This window comes from Rhipicephalus microplus, chromosome X (assembly GCF_043290135.1).
Source record: "Rhipicephalus microplus isolate Deutch F79 chromosome X, USDA_Rmic, whole genome shotgun sequence".
NCBI lineage: Eukaryota > Metazoa > Arthropoda > Arachnida > Ixodida > Ixodidae > Rhipicephalus > Rhipicephalus microplus.
This window is the reverse complement of record NC_134710.1, coordinates 278,370,913-278,392,171: the sequence shown is the minus strand read 5'-3', so window position 1 is coordinate 278,392,171 and position 21,259 is coordinate 278,370,913.

Below are 21,259 nucleotides of genomic sequence, written 5' to 3'. Positions count from 1 at the left end.
CTTAAGCTAACGAGTCAACATGTAGCCCTCAAACAATTCGACTTTTTTCTTTATTGCTTGCTAAAGAAACACAGAACAAGTCAATGTAACATTACCGTGCAGTGTCACGTGTATGAGTGCTGCAACATCTTCCAGTACATAGGGATTAAAAAGGCAGACGCTTTAGGCCGAATATTTCATCCCAGCATGGGAACTATATACCTTGGCTTACCTCGTTCCTCGTATGCTGTCATCAAATATTCTATACTTTCGATGAAGTACTCTCGAGTGGGCCGGGCTTTCACGTCTATTTTTTACACTGCCATCCATGTTCTACACACACTGTAAACAAACAATAGCATGAACATATTGTTGGCACACCGGCTACGTTTATGACAGGCAGAAAACGGATGCCATACTGTGTAACTGGCAGTTCTTTCTTCAAAGTCCTTTGAAGGATGTCCCAGAGAAACCTGAGACAAATTCCGCGTGATGTGGAGCGCCATCGGCGCGTGGGTCTGGATGGTCAGACTGACGTGCCGACCACACTGGACAACACATGGAAGTTGTCTAATGAACTGGGGGCTAGAGAAAAGAACTGCGCAAAATCAAAGTGCGACAAATATGAAGCAATGGTCGCATAGATCCTCCAATTAAAAAAAAAAAGGAGAGCTCGTTCGTGATTTCAACCCGGTACTTGTCGCACCTTGGGCCAGGATCATGCCCTATAGCAGATTTTTCGCAGTGGCGCACGGGCGTTACCAGGTTTCATAATGTGACCCTGACTGGTCTCCTCCAAGCCAGTTGCCCCAGCCAACACATTGGGCCAGTGAAGCGGCCGTGGCCGTAGCTATGGTTAGAAGCCAACGTGGCAACACCCATTCAAAGGTGACCACCCTCTTCGATCCAAACTCGCGCTGGCTACGCAGCATTGTCGTCACAGCAATAAATAAATATTGAAACCGGCCCACTCAGGCCGGAGGTTAAAAAAATATAGACCATCTCCCCGAAGGCAACCCTGATGGGATGCGAAGCAGCAGCGGTGCGCACGGTGTTCACCCAATTGAAACAGGCGTCGACGCGGGTGCTGGAAGAACGGTTTGAAGCGAAACTTGGTGTAGCATTTACTCGAGTAAACGTTTGTTTGAAACGCAAAGACACGGGAGACGGGACGCGTTGAAGACGCTTGCGCTCGGCTTCCTTAGCTCGCGTCTCGGTGTTACCCACGTGATGTATTATCGAACGCGATTAGCGTTTTTCACTCGCACCTCGTCGGTGTCACTGGTCTTCCACTGCTGACGCTTGCGTTCGGCTTTCCTGGCTGCGCATCGTCGGTGTGAACGTCGCCATTTGCGAACGCGTTCGACTTCTCTAACCCTCGCAACGCCGGCTGCAGCCAGGAAAAGTACGCACAGACTAGCGGGAAGCATTACGCGACGGCGTCCCGCCCGTCCGCGCGATCGCGCGGCAAGCAGCGGCGCGCTGTCCACATTGTCAGCGCCACGAGATTCTCGAGGCGTGCGCAGCGCGCGCACTCGCCGGCATAGAGTTTCTTAAATATACACTAGAGGGAACTCTGGCGCTAGTGTATATAGGAGCTGCGACGCACGGTGCTTCAGCGAGCATGGAAATGATTGGTAGTACATGGATTTGTCTAATTTTTGTACTTCTGGCTCTGCGTGTGTTCTCGTAGCTTGGAGCTGTTTTTTTTTTCCACAAAACAAAAATCAGCAAATTTTCAGCGGTGACGCTTCACCACCTTTTTATTTTAGGCTTAACATTTAAAATCGGGTTACCAAGTTCAAAAGGGTTCGTTCTTTTCTACGAAACAAAACCGAAATACAGCAATAAACGAAGCCACAAGTGCGATTCACCCGCAAGTTGCCCGCAAGTATGAAGACTAGGCAAATCCGCGTATTACCAATCATTCTCGTGCCATCATTACTATGGTCGCTGAACGATCGCAGCGCCAGAGTACCCTCCAGTTAATTTTACAAAACCCTATGCCCGCTGGCTCGCGGCTTTTTCTTGCCGACTGATGGCGAGAGGTGGCGCGGGTGAGATGATGACCACGTGAGGAGTGGGCTCGATTGTTGCGACTGGTGGAGAGGGTGAAGCGATGGAACGTTGCGGGCCTTGGGGAAGGTGAAGCGAGTATGATGACACGCGGCTAGTGGCGACGGGCTAGCGAGAGAGTGGTGTCAACGCGCACGCACTGCGAGGGAAAGCGTGACCTACTTGGTGCCACCCCAACACCTGTGGGCAAGAAAGCGTGGTGCGGACGGAGAGACAGCGTTACACAGGCTCGTCAAAGAGCTGCTTCGCATCTAAAACTTATTGTTTAACCGAGACTACTGAAATGTGTCACAAGCCCTGACGTTTTATCACATGTTGGACCGACATGGTGGGCTTCACTAGCGGGCCCTCCTTTCTTTTTCATTTCTCCATGGTAGCGCCCGAGCGCCGCTTCTATGGCCGCTGCGGAAAATCGTGTACACCTCGCGACAACTTTTTTGCCGCAGCACAGCCAAGGCTACAAAGTCGAAGCACGCACTTTTTACTGGGCTTCTGCATTAAGTCCACCAACGCTAATAATAATATATTATGTAGCATCAATGAATTCACAAAAACAAAATATATAATTATTATGGTGAAGAACGTTCGCATTATAATGAAGAAAGAATATTTTGTCTGTTGTTTTCATTATTTGCTGTTTGTAGATTTCTGGTTTTCTGGTGCCATTTCACTTTTTTTTCTGCTCCACAAAACAACGATGGCGTCGCTCGCCGGAAGAACGGTTGCAGCAAGTTCCTGTCGAAGCTAGTGAACGAGCATGAATACGTGTTTGTTGGGTGATCTTCATTGATCGAGCTGAGAGAAACAAAGATCACCCAGAAAGAACATGTGTGTGAGTGATACCATGTGGAGGATAAAAGAACAGCGCAAGTGGGTCTCTCAACCCGAAAAAGATGAGCCAGATGCTTTAAAGCCAAAATATGATTGCAAACTTTACGTAACGACAATGGCCCTTTTCATGAATTGTGTTCCATACGTGATCGACATTCCGGTTGCTTCTTTACTATATCGCTGATAGAATCACGCTGAAGATCGCAAGGTGTAACAGCATAGGCGCCAGCGTCTACAGTGTGAGCGTCTCTTGGCGCTTTGCCATGACAGCAATTATCGAGAGCAAAATCACCAGTGTAAAGCTATAGTATGCGTACGACTGGGCAACAGGCGTGTTCATCTCTATTATGTGATTGACTGGGGCGAAACAGCGTTCTTGAGCGAGAAAAGAGTGTGTTTCTGTATACACGCTTGCATTTACGAATGTGAGACGCCCGCTCCATTCCCGCTCGGGACCAGTAGTGGCCAAGATATCTGTGACCGATGCCTTCATGGCCACAAACAAGACGTGAGCGTCGCAAAAAGGTTATTGCGTCTCCAAAAGAAATAAAACGATGATAACGACCCTGTATTCACCAAACCATTTTGACATCATCAACCAACTATTTTAATTATGTAGCAAGGAACCGCTGGTTTGATGGCCGATCTCACATGATGGGTAGCGCCAGGCTAAAGGGGCAATCGATAAATCAATCAGTTTAGGACATGGTTTTTTGCATCGCGTTGCATTTTATATCACACAGTTCCTGCTCGATCATGCCCTCTTATAACGCGATAGCGTAAAAAAGCTCGTTTCGCCGAAATTCTGGCGTCTGCGTCGGTGTAGTTGGTTGTGACTGAAAAATCATTATCTTATGCGTGACCGAAAAATAGAGAACGATACAAGTAAAGTAAATAAATGATAAAGAATTCTGGAGCAACGTTTGGATCGAAATATGGTTATTTGAGACTAAGTGGGGATCGAACCCTGGTCCTTTGCGTGGCAAGCGCATGTTTTAACACACGGCTACGGCCATGCCTCCGCTTATGAAAACGGTGAAAATAACTTCCTATGTTTGAAAAGGCAGTGAAAGTATCTTTCATGCTTCACAACCACACGCGTCCTGTATACATGCTTCGCAACGCAACACGAAATATTGTAGTAATAATGCGTGGTACAAGCGTCCATTGCCAACGGGCGTCAGAATATACGATTATTATAATGAATCCGTGGTTGAAAGCCGGTACCCTACTACAAAAAGGCACACACTCTACTGTGCCTATTCCTTAAGGCCACGTAGTGGGTGCATATCAAATTCAAAAAGACTTAATGCACCAAGTGTTTGAAGTACACACTAGGATGTCGCTATCGCGTTCATCTCTTAAATGTGAAGCTTTAGGGTCCCCTAATAATTTTTTCAGAAATAATTCTTACCACTTCGGCAAACTTGCTTGATGGGTTAATTCAATTAAGAATATTTTCTTGTTTTTCATAAAACGAATGCAAGCATTGCTGTATGCTGCTCGCTTTGCACGCGGGCTAGAACTGCTGGCAGATTACCGTTTTAATGGAATGTATAAACGAGAATAACAACAATTCCAGGTGGTTTTCCTTCGCTGGTGCATCCATGAATATCTCAAGGCTTGTGATATCTTTCGATTAATGTTACATATGACCAATCTTTTTAAACACTGTTCGAAAATTGCATTGGATGCTCGTGCGCATAACAGTACACTGGTTGAACCGAAATCGCATGCAAACGCACTACTTGGCGTCTTAACAGATGTGCAGGAGCTCTGCCCACGTAGCATTGCCTTTGCAGCCACAGAAAGTTGTCGTGAGGAACAGACCAACAAACCAACACACAGTCCTGAGTCAAATTTTACGCGGTAGGGAGCGTTCTTGGCTCGTTGGTCTAGATGGTCAGACCAATCAGTTTCACACACACCACAACACATGGCAGTTGTCTCCAATTGTCTAAACTGGAAGGTTAGAAAAAGGAACTTTACAAAAATAAAGGTGTTATGAACACGAACATTCGGTCACCTTTTTCCCCCGACTAGAAAAAAAAAGGCTTCTCCGAGATTGTTATCTACAAGCACTGCTGACTGGGCAAGTTGGTGCATGATAATATGATGCTTTAGCGCTGCTTATTTTCGAGCGGGAAGCAAAAATGCTTTGCAGTAAAGAAGTGCAATGTTTATTGCGTACCTTTGCCCCACCACGGTGGTCTAGTGACTAAGGTACTCGGCTGCTGACCCGCATGTCGCGGCATCGAAACCCGGCTGTGGCGGCTGCATTTCCGATGGAAGCGGAAATGTTGTAGGCTCGTATACTAAAATTTGGGTGCACGTTGAGGAACCCCAGGTGGTCAAAATTTTCGGAGCTCTCCACTACGGCGTCTCTCATATTCAAATGGTGGTTTTAGGACGTTAAACCCCACAACTCAATCAATCAAATTAATATTGCGTACCCTTACAACATATTATATAGCTCGTTCCACGTCACGCCACACACTTAACAAAACCGTACACGTGTGGTACAGCACACGCTACCAAGAAAACTTTGTTGTGATCTGATCACAAATTAACAATCCTATATCAATTCTTCACAGCAAACGCTCCAGAAAATTTAGCTCTTTTTGAGGTAAGGCCAAAGACGGCGTACTCACTCACAGCTTCAACCATATTGTGATGGCGTTCGTCTCAATAATTTCCCCCGTCAACTGGTTACGACTGCGGCCCAGGATGACACACTGGTCACAGATTAGATGGAATCCACACATCTTGCAATGTATAGCCAGGAAACCACCAGAAGAAATCTTGTTTTTTACAATGCAAGAGTACTCGCGCAAGCAGTCATCAACAAACCTACCAGTCTTATGTAAACCGCCCCACCCTACAACAAAAACATTTAGACAACAGCTAGGGTGCATTCTACAAACTTAGTTACAAGCTTCTTTCCACAGGTGAATTGCATCGCCTTCTTGGGGCTCGTAAGCTTACATATACGGCTTTTTTTGTCTGGAGCAGAGAACACAACGCGGACATTTCCTCTGAAAGCTATCTTTTTCAAATGGTGTGAAATTTGATTTAAGTACGGAATGACACTGGTTTTTTCAGCATCGGGCTCACCATTTGTCTGCGGTCGTCCCCGCATACGTGGATCATGCAACAGACACTGAGCTACCGACACTTGCACCAACACTGCATGGTAGCCTGCTAAGAATTATCGCTTGCTTTGTCTTGCGAAACTAGTGGCCATAGTGTGATGGCATGACTTCAACAGGGCATTTCTAAAACATAACCTAGCGATTCCTCATTTTATAAGCTTTGAATGCGCCAAATTGTATTGCAAGAAAGGCTTTTCTGACTATGGTTCATAGCACCAGCAATTGCGTTCAAACGAACAAGACAGACGAAGGTCCAGAAAGCGAATTGTGCCTTGTGGTATTTCGAACGTCACTTCAAGTGGTACAAGACACTCGTTAATTATTGGCAGGCTTTCTGCGTCCTGCAACTCAATGCAAATTGAAGTATACTCAATAAAAGCAAGAAACCGTCCACATACCGAAAAACATTGCGCACCTTCGTCTGAGCGAGCTTATCGGACAGAACAACATCAAGGCGGGCGAGAAAAAGATCGCCCAGTATGGGTGCAATGCACGATCTTATGCATACCCTCGTTTTCTGTAGTTAAACAGCATCGTCCCATTTGATAAACGTTGACACGAGATAAAGATGTGAAAGCTCTAAAAAATCAATACTAGATATAAAGGCGTCATTCTGGAACGTTACGGCACCATATTATTCAATGGACTGTTCCACTACTTAGAGCAGGTCTTTATGATAAATCGAGTAACAACGATTATTGATGTCAATGGAATATGCTTGGTAACCTTTGTCAGCGTTAGTTTGTTAAAAATGATTATTTCATCCAAGTTTCTTATCTGGAAGGGATCTTAATGGAGAAACACTTGAGCTGGGCTTGCAAAAACAGGGCTACTGGCTTCTGCCAGGAGCCATATTCTGACACAATAACCGTTAGAGCAACGGCAACTTTATGATTTTTTGCGCTGAATTGAACCAACATGTGGTTCTATTTGCTATTTGCTAAGGGCTGCTCTAATTTACCGAGGTTGAAGTTCTTGCACTGCTTAATAGCTAAGGACTTTACCTTGCTCAGTGACAAGTCATCGCACCGCTTCAAGACTTTGGCAACGGCACTGCTGGCTTTTTCACAAAACAACCCCGTAGGAAGCACACAGATAAGATCACAACTAGGTTGCCTTGGTAGCGTGTGCTGTGCCACACGTGTACTGTTTTGTCATGTGTCTGGTCGCTGCTCACGTAGTCGCTTTGCACGCCTTCTAAATGCAGCGAGAGCTTTTTGTTTGTGGCGTAATAGATGCGAAGCTGTTGCAATAGGTCATCGTCGTCGTGCTCTTTTTTCCTCTGAACTTCGAACGGTTCTGTCAGAGGAATTGTTCTTCCTTGGGGAGGAAGAATTTCTACGACAATGCTCGTGCCACTTCCTGTCGGTAGTTGATGGACGTGCTCGGTTAGTTTTCCACCGTTCCTGTGGGTATTGTTAAGTTTGGCCTGGAAATTCATCTGGGCAGACGCCATGGGGCGTAAGCCGGTCCACTGGAGAGGCTCTTAATCCCTTCGGCGCCCAGTCTGACAGACGCTGCCAAGTATTTGAGCGATTATCCAGACCAGGTGGCGGGCAGAGGCGAGTTCCCGTCCTTCAAGTGCGGACTCTTTTGTCGTCCCTTCAAGCAGCAGCGTTACTAATGGACTCGGCGACTCATCGGGCAACGGAAAAGCTGGCGTGACCGGCGACAGAGCTGACGGCGGAGCGGCGCTTCTTTAATCCTCCGTCAAGTAGCCGACCGGCCGACTGCCTATGCCCGCCAGGCATTGTCCCTGCTGGCCGGGGGACGAGACGTGGTGTCGCCAAGACGCCGCGACGCCACAGAGAGGACAACAGGGACGGCGTCTTCCTGGGGGAGATCGCGGCGGCTGCCGCGGATAACCCCGCTAATTGAGCGAACAAAATCGGCGGACCCTTTGAAGTATGCGGCCAGGATCGTGGGCACTCTCGACTAAAGGCACACACACGACGAGGAAGAGCCCTGCTGGCGCCACCACAGTGCAGTGTTCACGTGGACCTTGCATGCTCGCCCCCCCCCCTCACCTGTGTGTGCGTGATTGGTGTTCGACTCGGAGAGGAGGAGCCCGACTGGGCATAAAACGACGCGGCAGAGTGCTGGACGTCGCTCTGAACTATGTAACGTTCAACCACCACGCTCGTGGTTTGTGAAACCACTATCCCTTCTTTTCTGTAAATATGTGTAAATAATGTCATAAAACCCCATGTTTGTTTTCCGTATCCTCTTGTCAGCGTTCAGTTCCTCCACCCGGTTACATCACCTGGAACTTCTTCATCAACCTTTACAGTATGCATGTGGGTTCTTGTACATATTCACTCCATTATAACACTGCAATTAAGTTATGTAAATTACACACACCTTGATACCTGTTGTATATATTTGCCAACAATCTCATCATTTTTATTGTAAATTCTTTACATATATCATCATGTACACTGTGCCTATTGTGATCGGTGTATGTATGTAGTGTAGGTAGTCATTAGTAAAATGTATTAAGGACCCCCTATGGACATGGACACTTTTGTTTAAAGGTGCCATGTGTGTTGTGCTTTGTCATGTGTTTCTTATTGTGCATGTTGAGCACACTGGTTCCAAGGGTTTGTAGCGTCCCACAGTAAAATAATTATTTTTCTAAACAGAACGCTTCCGTGGCCACACTTTACGATAGTATTTTTGTCTATGTCAAATATGACTCGCTGGGCATGCCATGAATAATGTCACAATCCTGTCACGTATGTCAGCAAACCCTTTTCACTGGACACGTGTGGACATATTCAAATACCACGGCGGGAAATTTACCCGGGAAGGACGAGAAATGACACGGCAAATCTTAACACGGGAGCTTTAATAAAAAGCTGACATCGGCAGCATTGACCCGACAAACGCAAAAACAAAAAATTACATCATCTCTCGCTGAAGGGAATCATGTGTAGATGCGAAGGAGCGGGTGCTTACAATTTTAGCTCGTTCACACTGAGCATTCCAGCCGCCGAAAGCGCACCGAATCCGACTGAACGGCGGCAATATCCGCCGAAAGGGCCCTCTGCGTGCCGACCTCTCCCGAACCGATTCTTGTGGTGTCTGCCTACGGATCGACTCACCACGAACCAAAAGAGGGCTAGCTAAGGAATTTGCAAAAAAATTATGGCATATTTACGGGGTGAATGATGATGAATGGGCGAAGCTCCGGAGGGATTCATCGGTAAACTGTGAATCTTCCGTGTAATTCGCCCAGTCGATCATCATGTAAAGACGTGAGAAACGCTGTGTGTGTATATACACAAATCAACTTTTATTTGTTCTTAGACGATGGATGGCTTGCGATGTCCCTTGCCTCGCGCGCTCGCACATCGGGATTCTGTCTGCGAGCGCGCGCTGCTGCCGCTCTCCGCTGTGCAGCCTTATCCATCCGGCGACTCCGAGCGCGCGCCAACAGCGAACGGATTTTATTACAACGCTCCCCCTAGCGTACGTCGCCGCACTAAATCGAACGATTGCCTTCAACCAATGGCACGCGCCATATGTGACATCATTCCTATTTTATAAGATCTCGCGTCTTTCATCAACTACAAGTACCGCTTTCTAGTTTATAACATCTTGCATCTTTTCATCATCAGCTACAAGTACCACCATCTAGTAAACACTACAAGAACTAAACGAGAGGTGGCTACATACAGGAGACGTTACCGCCATCTAGTGAACACTGCAAGAACTAAACTAGAGGTGGCTACATACAGGGGACGGTACCGCCATCTAGTGAACACTGCAAGAACTAAACTAGAGGTGGCTACATACAGGCTACAGGGGACGCACAGCCCACGCCCTAAGGAGCTTCGCCCCTAAAAAATGGTGGCCATGTCCAACTCGCTCGTCATGTAACAGTCAGGTATCGTGAACCCAACAGAAATGATCATTTAATTGGTGCGCAACCACCCTGTCCTATACGACAAACACCACCCCAAGCACAAGGACAGTTTGCTAAAGGACGACTTGTGGAATAATAGAGGAAACGAGCTCGGATTGACTGTAAGTACGAGTTCATGTGCCTATGTTGGTTTGTTCGTTAAATTGCGAGCACCTTGTGATGCAGTTGCCTTTCTCGTCAAAGTTGCAACGAGCGGTGAAACGTGCAAAACAAAAATATCTAACTCTTCATGGGTGCACTGTAGTTGCGAGCCACTGACAACAACCAGGGAACAGCGCGTCCATCTCATGCTCACCCCGTAGTTGATTGTTCACTCTGCAGATGGCGTGCTATGACTATTCGGCAAATTTGGTGGTGCGGTGTGAGTCTAGTGCAGACGACACTGCGTTTCGGCGACAGGATAATTTCTCTCGCTGTATAAAGCGGATGCTTCAGTGTGAACTAGAGATCCATTCGTATCACCTGCACTTCGTCAACCGGTTCACGGACGTGAAGCACTTCGACCATGAGTTCTACATGGCGGCAGCGCCACCGTAGTATTCATTTCGAAAACGTGCAGCTGTCGTGCAAGGCTAGTTCATGAAATCTCTGCAGCTGCTCGTGAGATAGTGCCGAGTCCGTGCAGCACAAGATGGCTGCAGCTGCAGCAGATGACTCAACCGATGGCATTCATGTCTGTTTTAGCGACGTACAACAAGTACGAATGAAACGTTTTCCACACATGCCAAGCAACTTAAGCGGCGTGGTCTTTTACGAATCACTGCCTCCACAACCCTCGAAACAGTTGACGAGTAGCATAGGGCTTGCGTGACATCTGCACTCCCGTATACGTTTGCTCGTCTCTTCGATGATGCACTTGCTGAAACGTTACCTGCACGAAGAGAACACCCAGAAGGCACCGCCGTGAGCTAGTTCTGGAAGTGCAGAGCGAATAGAATTAACCTTAAGGGTTACACTGGTGGTGGTGTTAACACTGACGCTCATGGCGGCGTTGCGCAGGAGAAAAACATGGGGAGGCGCAAAGCAGTGATGTACAGGTGTTTTCTACTGAAACATGCCAATCGCTGCTAATGGGTAATGAGAAAAAGACACTGATTGGAAACAGAGACGTATGCAGTCCGCTTTTAGTTAGCGCATGCATGCTCAGAATTTTTATTCAAGAACGCACCACAGAAATGTCCCACCGGCACTACCTTGGAGATCAAGATGCAGTACCTATATATACGAGTTCGCCAGTGCATGGTTGTGCAGCTTGATCAGTCGGTTTCGTTTTGTTTTTATTTAAACCAAGAAACTCGCTAGGAGACGCTGTCTGCATCGGTTTTGCGAGGGGAGAAAGGGATGAGTGCAGGAGTTGAGAAACGGGAGGAAACCTACATGCGCAATGGGGATGTAAACACCGCGGGATGGTTGCCTAGACTGAAGAAATGGGAAGCGAGCGTAGACTGGCAGACGCTGCCTGCGTCGGCGTTGCGAAACCAGAAAGCGTGGGGTATAGGAGAGAGAGAGGGATTGGACACGCATGCGCCGTGGAGTACGGACGCCACCGGATAAAGCTCGCTCATAGGATTCTTCGCATCTAACATGCCAGGGTTCCAGCAGGAATCGAACCCCAGCATTATGCAGGACAATCAAGTATTCTCCCGCACAGCCGCGCCAGGTCTTCGAACTACTTTTCGAATAGACCCTAATGTTCGAGAAATGTCCATTGTGGGTGGCTATCCAATTTTTTAAACATTACATATGTACTCTCTTATGATACTGCCTCACGTCGGGTTAACGTTAATTGTGGTTAGGCGCCATCTACTGAAGTTGATTTATGTAGAACGTAGAGTTTATATATTACCTCTGTGATGTAGCAGTGTCCAGAGCTACCATACTCGCGAGCACCGGCGCCTTGTTTAGACGCATGCACGCGCGAGAGAAACAGACACGACCGCGCGGCGTGGATCCCAAACACCCACTGGTTTTATTCGGTCTCTCTGGAGGTTCCGGAAAGCAGTAGAGGGTGGCGCTACCTGGTGGCTTCGCTTGGCTGCTGCCGCAGCACTTCCCACTTTGGTGATAGGGTGATTCTATGGAGTACCTTGTCACTCTATCTATCCTACTTCTAGCCGCCCTACTACACTCGGCGACAACTTTTCTTGGCACTGAAGGGAGAGCTACGGAGGTGGAGCTTGTGCACATGTAAAGTCGTGCGTTTTGGCGCACGTCTCGTAACGCTGTGGAAAGTGACGGGGGCGCACCATCAGCGTTTCATGTAAACGCAGATGCCGCTTAACGTTTGAGGTGCACGCAAAAGGTGGGACTTTCTCACACATTCAAAAACACGAACTCACAAGAGATAAATTAAAGGAAATACAAATATCTCACTGGTGTGAGCTGCGTCCTGTCCCCACGCAGAAAATAAAGGAGGAATAATCATATTTCTCGTGGAAAATACGGGCGCTACTTTGGAACTACATCCGCTGCCGGTGGGATGCACACTATTTGGCTCCATAGCTTTCCCTTCAGTGCGAAGAAAAGTTGTCACCGAGTATAGTGAGTTGCCGAACGGAGTTGCAGGTCGAGGTGAGTGGGTGCTTTTGATAGCCACCCGCTGTGCGTCAGCCGGGAGGGTACTTCGGCAACTTGGGCTCGCATTGGAGCTGGGGTCCTGGCGATAATTCTCTTATTGGAAGTAACACGGTCACGGTCCATGTGTGCTGGCTTGGCGTGGTCCAACGGCACAACCTTCTTACGGCTGTTTTTCTTGGTTGTGAATTGTTTGTTGCCACGGTGGAGGCCTTGAAAGGGTCCATCATAGGGTGGCTCAATGGGTCATCGGACCGGGTCGTGTCGTACGAACACATATGGGCATGATGTGAGCTGTGGGTAGACGTGCACCACACGTGACCCGGGGGGCCGTGGAGGTACCGCGCGCAGTTTGCTCATGACGTTGCGTAGGCGAAGTTCACGGTCGCTGCAAGCTATGGAGGCCTCCTATGAGCCGCGCGCTAAGAGCTTTCCCGGCAGCCTGTGTGTTGTGCCGTAGACCAGCTCAGCGGCACTGCAGTCAATGTCCACTTCAGGGTGGACCTTATACACAAGAGAACGAGTGGGAGCCCTCAGTTGTGCTCCTCGGTTGCCATGAGCGCAGCCTTCGGCTGGTGGTGAAAGCGCTCCACCATCGGGGTGGTACGCCATCGTGCGTATGCGTGATGTGGCCATGAGCTGATTGATGGCGGCGAAAGTGGCTGATTCAAACTGTCGGCCATGGTCTGTTAACGTGGAGGGCACCCCGAAGCGGGCTACGCAGTGGTACAGGAAAGTAGTCGCAACCGTCTCGGCAGTGAAGTCCGCGATAAGGATGGCCGCCGTCCAGTGGGTGAACCTGTCGACACAGGTCAGCATGAAAGATTTTCCGTGGTAGGGTGGCAGTGGACCAACGATGTCCAGGTGAACATGATCAAAGCAAGAACCCGGAGTGGGGAGCGTTCCCAGCGCTGTCGAGCTATGACGTCATATCTTAGAGCACTGGAAAGATACACAGTCACCTGCCCAGCGTCGGACGTCCCGATCTATGCCCGGCCACACAAATCTTGCCGTCACCAATCCTAGTGACTCTAATCCCCGGATGAGACAGTCTGTGCAAGGACTTGAACACCTGGCAACGGAGGCTCTCGGGCAGGAACTGGTAAGTTTTACTGGCCCTCGTGTCACAACAAACCCTGTCCTTGGATCCGGGAACTGGGATCTACTCAAGATACAGGGCAGTGGTTGTGGTCAGCAGGTGTTTCAGTTAATAATCGTCCCGTTGAGTGACTGCCAAAGAGGGAAAAGCAACGAAAAGTGTGGGCATGACGGTGTTCAAGGGATTCCGTGAGAGGGCGACCGCTGCCTCGTTGTCGCCGCCTTTGGCGTGGTTTATATGAGTTGTGAACTCTGATATATAGGACATTTGGTGCCATTCACGTGCTGTGGGCGTTACACCGTCAGAGCTTAGCGAGCGCACTGCATAATAAGCGGCTTGTGGTCGGTGAGGACGAAAAAAAAAGAACTATGGACCATCTCCCCGAAGGGAACCCTGATGGGATGCGAAGCAGCAGCGGTGCGCACGGCGTTCACCCGATTGAAACGGGCGTCGACGCGGGTGCTAGAAAAAAGGTTTGATGCGAAACTCGGTGTAGCATTTACTCGAGTAAACGTTTGTTTGAAACGCAAAGATACGGCAGGCGGGACGTGTTGAAGACGCTTGCGCTCGGGTTCCTTGGCTCGCGTCTAGATAGTGCTGACGTCGCCATTCGCGAACGCGATCGGCTTCAACAGTATAGCCTTTTTGGGCTTCGCTAAGCCTCGAAACGCCAGCGACAGCCGAGAAAGGTGCACGCACACCAGCGGGAAGCTTGGCGCGACGACGTCCCACTCGTCGGCGCAATCGCGCTGCAAGCAGCGGCGCTACACTGTGCTAGAGATTCTAGTACACTCTAGCGGCGCGCTGTCCCCATTGTCGGCGCCACGAGATTCTCGAGGCGCGCGCTCCCGCCGGCTCGCGGCTTCTTCTCGCCGACAGATTGTGAAAGGTGGCACGGGTGAGTAAAGGCTTTAAGGGTGAGATGATGCCAACATGAGGAGTGGGCTCCAGCGTTGCGATCGCTGGAGGGGGTGAAGCGAGAGAGAGCTTACACGCGGTGAGCGCGCGGCAGGCGAAGGAAAGAGACGTCACCGCGCACTACTAGGAGGTTGGTAGTGGCGTACCTCATGCTTCGCTGCGGCTCTGGCTGGCGGCTGCCTCGTCAACTCTGGAAAACCCTGCAGAATGCAAGTAAAATGTTCTGCACCGGATGGCTCGCGCAAAGTAGGGCTCAGCGGAGAGTGTTTAAAGGCTTGCCTTGCACAGTAGCCTGCGACACGGGACCTTGAAGGTAGCGGTTGCACACGTTGACGAGAAGGCCGAAATGCCGAAGAAAATCTGCATCCAAGATGACCAACTTCACTGCTGCCACGATGAAAATCCGCTGTATTTGATGGCCAAATCGAGTGGCGCGTATAGGTGATGATGGTTGTGTTGACCACCTGAAGGGGGGACCCTCTGGCGACACGGTGATTAGGGGCCCTCAACCGGCAATACGCTCACCTACCCACCGGTGTACACCAGGAATCGAAGGCCACTGACGCGTTCGGTGAAGAAAAACATTGATGGACGACGTACGTTCGGGGGCGTATGAGACACTGGTCATCCGCAGTGCCGGCCGCTCCCGTTTCCGCACATAGTCGCAAGGAGGAATGCATTTGCGAGCAGCATATTGCCATGCTTCCTGTCATACCGGCAGATTCTCTGTTGCGCCTCTGGGCGCTGGTGCTCTTCGGGGAGTGCTGCGGGTCTGCATCGCTGCATTAGGTATCGGCGAGGCGGAGTATCTGCTCCCAGATGGCATACAATACGGTCATAGGCGTGCGGCCGGCGATGTCAGGCTGTAGCGTCGCAACGGATGACGGAGCAACCGCCAGCACTGAGTCCGTGAGCTCAGCGAGTCGAGGGAGACGTTTGTCGGCCGCCGAGGCGTGGACCACGCGCACGTTCACCGAAAGTTGCTGTATGAACAGCTCGCGAAGCAGTCTGCTGTCGGCATCAGCGGTGGTTGCGCCGGTCGTGTGCAACAGCAGCCTCATGTGGCGCAACATGACGTCCAGTTCCCGATCTCGGTGTCGTGTAGTAGCTGCTGCAGTAGCTGCTGCAGTCGCTGAGGCTCCGACGGCGTGAGGTGGCTGATGAGCAGCTGTCTGAGCGTTGTGTACGCGTTCTCTGCAGGTGGAGTGACCAGCAAATCGCGTATTTCACTCACCATTTCCGGTGGGAAGCTAGCGACCACGTGGTGGTACTTTGTAGCTCAGCGGCAATACGACGAGTGGTGAATTGGGACTCCATCTGCAGGAGGCGGAAGACCATAGCTGTGGGTCCGCTGTCTAAAACAGTGGGAGCCTGATGTCGACGGCGCAGATTGTCGGCGCGTCAAACGAAATCTCCATGGGGTTGATCACTTGAAAAAAGTCACAGCTTCTCAGGAAAGGCAAAGCTATGAATGCGATAGCAACAAATAGAAAAATCACGCGCAGACTGGCAAGCAGATCGAAACGTGCCCCGCGGTTCTCACGCACAAATGACAGACAAAACGCACTGACACCCAAGGGGGCATGGCCAGTAGCCAACGGTCGGTTAAGGCTCGGCAACCAGTCGGTGGCCAGGTTAGTCGACGAGACAACCAAAAAAAGTGGTCGGCCCGTGAGTGGTCATTGACCAGGTCGGCAGTAGGTCGGCCAGTGTGCTTGGCCCGACGTCGTAGGTTCAGCATTTGCCGACGCCACTTAGCCAGGTAGGCAGTAGATCGGCCACCGTGATTGGCTCGACGTCGTAGATTTACCATCAGCCAACGCCATTTGGTCAGGTCGGCAGTAGTTCGGTCAATGTGCTTGGCCCAACGTCGCAGGTTTACCTTGGGCCGACCTCTTTTTTAGGTCTGTCGCAATTACAAGCGCAGGTGGTCACGCTTGTCAATTTGCCCGTCGTGTAAGCAGGAACACAGGTCAATTCTACGTTTTTTTTCAATTTGGGCAGTGACATTTCTTTAATTTTGGTGTAATTGAAGTGTAAGTGACACATTAAGGCCGTCTATGGTGCAATATTGTAGCTAAAAATTCGTTCTTACACATAAATTTCAAACACGTGTACCAAGAAAAGGTAACAGAATTGTTCCACATAATTGTATTTATTTTTTCACATTTCTAAAATACGCTATGACGGCCTAGATGAAGATACGCATCTGTGGAATAGCACTTGCGGCTGCAATCACTTGGACAGCTCATTTGACAGGAGACAACCGTCAACGTGCGAACAGCGTGGTTCCAAGTTCAGTGAGTATATATGCCCCGATTCTTCGTAAAATGACTATTAGGATGACTGAGAAAGCGCCATGTCGTGTCCTTTGAACGGTGTTATACATCCATAACCCCCTAAGAAGCTCTTCCGCCTCCCGTGCAGTAATAATGTGAGGCTTAGAGGTGTAAGGCTTAAAGAATGGAATGTAGCAAAATATTTGTTAACAAGAAAGGTTACAATATTCCGCCCATATTTTTGTTCTATTTGCTGCTAATGAGTGGTGCAAGTTTGGTCCTATAATGCTCTCACTGAATAGAGAACTGCGCAGTTTGATTATCGACACCCTGACACCAACGTCGTGGGGTGCTCTGAAGAGAAGCACAGTATTTGTGTCGCAGTATCTGAGTACATTGCTACACTATTCGAGCTATAGCAATAGCATGCCATGGTTTGCGAAACTTGTACAACTGCACGCAAAGCTAAATTTGAACACTACACTTTGATGAGGTTGAAAATATTGCTGTGCCGTGTCACTAAACTAAGAGCTTTGTTTCTTATAGCGAGTAGAGCATACTGACGGAAAGCGCTCATTTTTTCAACCAATTCAGCTCCTTTCAGCGTAAGTCATAGTGTTCACACTACTGTTTTTTAAAAAAAAGTAAATAGTTTCACCTATGTTTTGCTTGGTTAAATTGTCTGTTGGTTTAATTTGTTTCAGGAAAGAAATGAGTCTCTCAAAATACTATTCACCTTCTGTCGTACTTATAGCTTGGAAGCATGTCAAATTCTTTTCCAAGAATGCTTGGAGTGGAGCTTCAAAGCCTTCTTGGCTTATATCATCAAGGACTTTTCTCGTATATATTAACTTTTTTTGTATTTGCCGGCTCTTTCATGGTAAATCCTGTTGGTGCATCAATACAGGACGTCTGCAATGTCGTCAAAAATGCTTGGTTGAAACCCAAGACAAGGAAGGCGGCTGATCGTGCAGGCGTCACGGAGACACTATCCACGATTCGCCGTAAGTGTTTGCGCGAATAATTTCTGTATATAAAAAGATTTTAGGCCCCTGTACTTGTGATGTGAGCGTCATTGATGCTCCTATAGTTCATAGTATCTATGAACTACAGTGCCTGCTACTGGCGTGACCTGAATTTTTTTTTTTTGTGAAGGGTGGTGGGGTGCAATAATACTTTATGTAAGTTCGTGAGTGGTTTTGTAGGCTTGCATGTGTATGTATACAATACAGTGCAGATGCAAATTAAAAAAATCAAGAAGGGATTAACTCCCTCCCCCGGGCTACGCCCTAGTGGCCGTCAGCTAGCCACGTGCCAATTTTCACGGGGCCAGACGTGGCTCTACGGAGGTTGGCACTCGGCCAGGTCGGCCAATGTGGTCGGCCCTACGCCGGTGGTCATAACGTCGGCCAACGTGAGGTCAGTGTTAATCCCGATGCGTTGGCAGACCTCGACAGCTGACCTATGGCCATCGTCAGCCAGGTTGGCCAACGACCTTGGGCCAGCGTTGCACTGAGCACTTTTGTACCGTTGCGCAGGTAAAGATGAGCGTGAATAAGAGTCTCAGTTGTTTCTTCCCTGTGTCTGAAAAGCGTCCTTTTCGCAAACTAAGACTGTGCAACGATTGCACTGACCATTGTGCGCCTGGTAACTACAACAGAATCGTTCCTGTAAAAGTCCAAAGCCAGCCCTGACGTATATTTCTCCCCACCGTGATATAAGGGCGTGTGAGTGAGCGAATAACCACCTCCTCTCCGCGAGGCAAAGTACGCGTGGTTGATGAGAACGCCGACTGGTTGTGCCCTCGTGATCTCCGACGACAGTGCAGCTCTGGCCGACTGGGTTGGTCCTACGCCACCTCCTGACGCTGGTCCTCGACGACGATGACAGCGTAGCTCTGGCCGACTGGATTAGCCCTACGCCATCTCCTGTTGCCGAAAAGAGCTCTCAACAGTGGTGCCCCGTCCTCGGACTCCTGCAACCATGTCCATCTTTCCTGTTTTCTCGTTACTTCCGTCGTTCGCTGTCCCTCCGCCTCGCTCTCTCCTTCCTATATCTCTATTTTTCTACCTTTTAGTTGTATTCTTTTAATCTCTTCTCTACCCCCCCCCCCCCCCCCATCCCTCGTGAGCTAGTGTTCAGTGGTCCTCCCCTTGAGATACAGTTACGGGACTCACTTTTCTCTTCTTTTCATTTAAAATCACTCCCCCCACCCCGACGCCGGTGACAAAATCCAGCCGAGAGTGTCCATACAGACGGTTTCGCCGAAGCCTGCCGCTCTCTGGCAACATTGGCGTTCATCAGAAAATCACCCCTGAAAACTTCCGGTTTAGCTTGTTTTTGCGTGCTTTTAGCGTTTGTTGCTAGCCACGGCTGCTTGTGTTCGGATGCTTCATGCGAATAAAATTATTCTGATGAAGCGCTGGCAACTCGAGCACAGCCGTGTCAAGCGAGTATACAGTCCACATGCTTGAATTATTTTATATGCTAATCAAACGAAATCTGGATATGCTAATATCCAGATTTCGTGGATATGCTAAACGTGGATATGCTAATCAAAACGTTCCGTTTTCTGACCGATGACAATAGAAAGACGCCGGCGCGGCAGCGATCACTCGATTGAACTGGATTCCCCCTAAGAGCGCGTAGGTTTGTTCATCAAAGGGGCACAGAGGCAATACTCAGACGTTAGACTAGTCGAAGGTCCCCAGTTACCGGGAACATATCAGTCACTGTCGTCTTCCATCCGTGGCAGATAAGTGTAATGACGCCTGAAATAGGTAGCAAAACGTGAAAGCTAACACTGAAAATCCATCTTGAAGGTGTTTTCTTTTATAGTTTGGGCGATATCAATGATGTGTACAGTTCAAAAAACACGGGACACAATGTAGCCGCGCTTAACATGAATCTCCACACAGTGTACGTCGTGGTGTCCACATTTCCAAGTCGTTGCATTTGATTTTTTTTAAAGTGACGCCGGCAAGTGGCTTTCGTCTTTGCGAGCAAATGACTCAACGCCAGTCTTTCTGCCACTAATGAACGTCGCCGCCTTCTAGCTAACTTATCTTCAGAGTGTGAACAGGGCCTGTAGGTTTAAGTAGGCTCAACTTGAAAGTTTGATTCGTGAATAGCTTGCTCGAGAGTAAACCGCAATAGTTCGCGTGAGCCTGCAGCCGCAGTTGACGTCGTAAAATCAGTAAGTTTTATAATTTCTTATTCTAGTACTTCGGATCGCGAGAGATTCCAACTACTGCTGATTTCTTTAAAAAATGCCCTTAAAAAGGTTGTGTGCTTAGACGAAAACACAAATATGTTCGCAGTTTCACAGAAGGAAGGTTTTCAGTTCTAGTCGAAAAGCTGAATAGAACAACTTCACTATGAATCGATCTACTTTTCTCCTGCATGTCGAGGAAGTGGGTGTGCTTAGAAGACGCGGACAGGAAAAAGAAAAACAGGTGTACGCTGTCAATTCCTGGTCCGAATCTTGAAAATGCATCAACATAGTCGACATGCAGAACCAGCTGGCCCAATTAAGTTCACTGACAAACTTCTCGTGCAATTCATCCATATTCTGGTTACATAGAATCGACCACTATCAGAAGTAGCAAAGAAACCGCGCTCATCGGAACGCCACGACGGATATTTTGAGCAGCCCCCGTCGACCACGCAAGCCGTGTTACCTGCAGCAGTTGCCGCGCCTGCACCTGCCGTGTGCTACGTCGAGCCCCTTCATTTAGCCGCTAGACGTTGCTCCAAACACATCTTAAGGAATGCGCCAGAAATAACAGAGCAGCAAACTCAAACAAACCATGAAACACTGCTTTAATCATTGAAAAAGCATTGCCGGAAGTGCCACACCAGAAGTCTACTGGGGTAGGCCGTTCAACGTGAGCCAGTTTGTTTACAAACAACGAAACGGTTTAAAATTGATATCGCAAGAAAAAAGGCACCACTGTTTGGACGTGTGAACGCGTGGGAGAAGCAGACACGACCGCGCGGCGTGGATCCCAAACATCAACCGTTTTTTTTTTTCGGTTTCTCCGGAAGTTCTGGAGAGCAGCGGAAGGTGGCGCTGCCTGGCGGCTTGGCGTAGAGTTACTTTATATGCTACATTTAGGTAGCAGTCAATTGACATATGAATGTGGGAGGTAGGGGCCAGATACTGCACCAGGGTGGCATATCCTTCTCTGGTGAGGGAGTGTGTTACCGGCGGTGGTCAACGGTGCGGCCGCACCCCAAGCCTCTTAAATCAGAGTCTCGCTTCAGAACAGGTACTCGGCTCTTATTGAGGAAAACAGCCTTAGCGGTGACGCAATGAATGATGATCTGACGAGTATCATCGCGTAGTGTGCAGTGAAATTTGGAGGTGCTGTAGTTGCACAGGACACTGGCAAGCCGTCCCAAGAAACGAAGAATCTCATTA